We start from the raw sequence: 1095 nt of genomic DNA on the forward strand, positions 1-1095 counted from the left end.
ACTGAAAGTGTGGCAAATGAAGGACAACAATTACACATCATTTCTTGCTGAAATTTTGACTTAAAACTATGTAAGCTTTGCACTTCAGCTTTTACTTTAGAGAGTTTTAAAGGGGCTTAAATTTTTTGAAGTCACATTTATTAATGTAAAACTGGGGCAAAATAAGGATGGCAATGTTAAATCGATTTTAGAGTAAAGTTCAGGTCAAAACTTTGCAAGGTGTGCACTCGAACTCTCACTTTAGAGGGCGTGAAAATGAGCTTCAAGCTTCTTGACGTCGCATTTAATATGCTGAAAATGTGGCAAATGAAGGACGACAATTACAAAACATTTCTTGATGAAATTCGCGATAAAAGTAAGTTTTGCACTACAACTTTCAATTCAGGGAGTTTTAAAAGGGGCTTAAGCTTTTTGAAGCCACATTTCATAATGTGAAACTGAGGCAAAATAAGGAAGACAAGGCAAAATCGGTTTCAGACTAAACTTCACGTCATAATTGCGCACGTTTTGCTCTCGAACTCTCACTTTAGAGAGCGTGAAAATGGGCTTCAAGCCTCTTGAAGTCGCATTTAATATACTGAAAGAGTGGCAAATGAAGGAAGACAATTACAAAACAATTCTTGATGACATTTTGCGTTAAAAGAATGTAAGTGTTGCACTTCAGAGAGTTTTAAAAGGGGCTTAAATTTTTTCAAGCCACATTTATTAATATGGAAATGAGGCAAAATAAGGATGACAATACAAAATCGATTTCACACTAAACTTCGCGTCATAATTTCGCACGTTTTGCACTTGAACTCTCACTTTAGAAAGCTTGAAAACGGGCTTCAAGTACCTTGAAATCGCATTTAATATACTGAAAGAGTGGCAAATGAAAGACGACAATTACACAACATTTCTTGATGAAAGTTCGCGTTAAAAGAATATAAGTGTTGCACTTCAGCTTTCACTTTAGAGAGTTTTAAAAGGGGCTTAAATTTTTTTAAGCCACATTTATTAATATGGAAATGAGGCAAAATAAGGATGACAATACAAAATCGATTTCACACTAAACTTCGCGTCATAATTTCGCACGTTTTGCACTTGAACTCTCAC

This window comes from Dendroctonus ponderosae, unplaced genomic scaffold, assembly GCF_020466585.1.
Source record: "Dendroctonus ponderosae isolate FM_Combo_2020 unplaced genomic scaffold, Dpon_F_20191213v2 Dpon_F_20191213_10, whole genome shotgun sequence".
Lineage (NCBI taxonomy): Eukaryota > Metazoa > Arthropoda > Insecta > Coleoptera > Curculionidae > Dendroctonus > Dendroctonus ponderosae.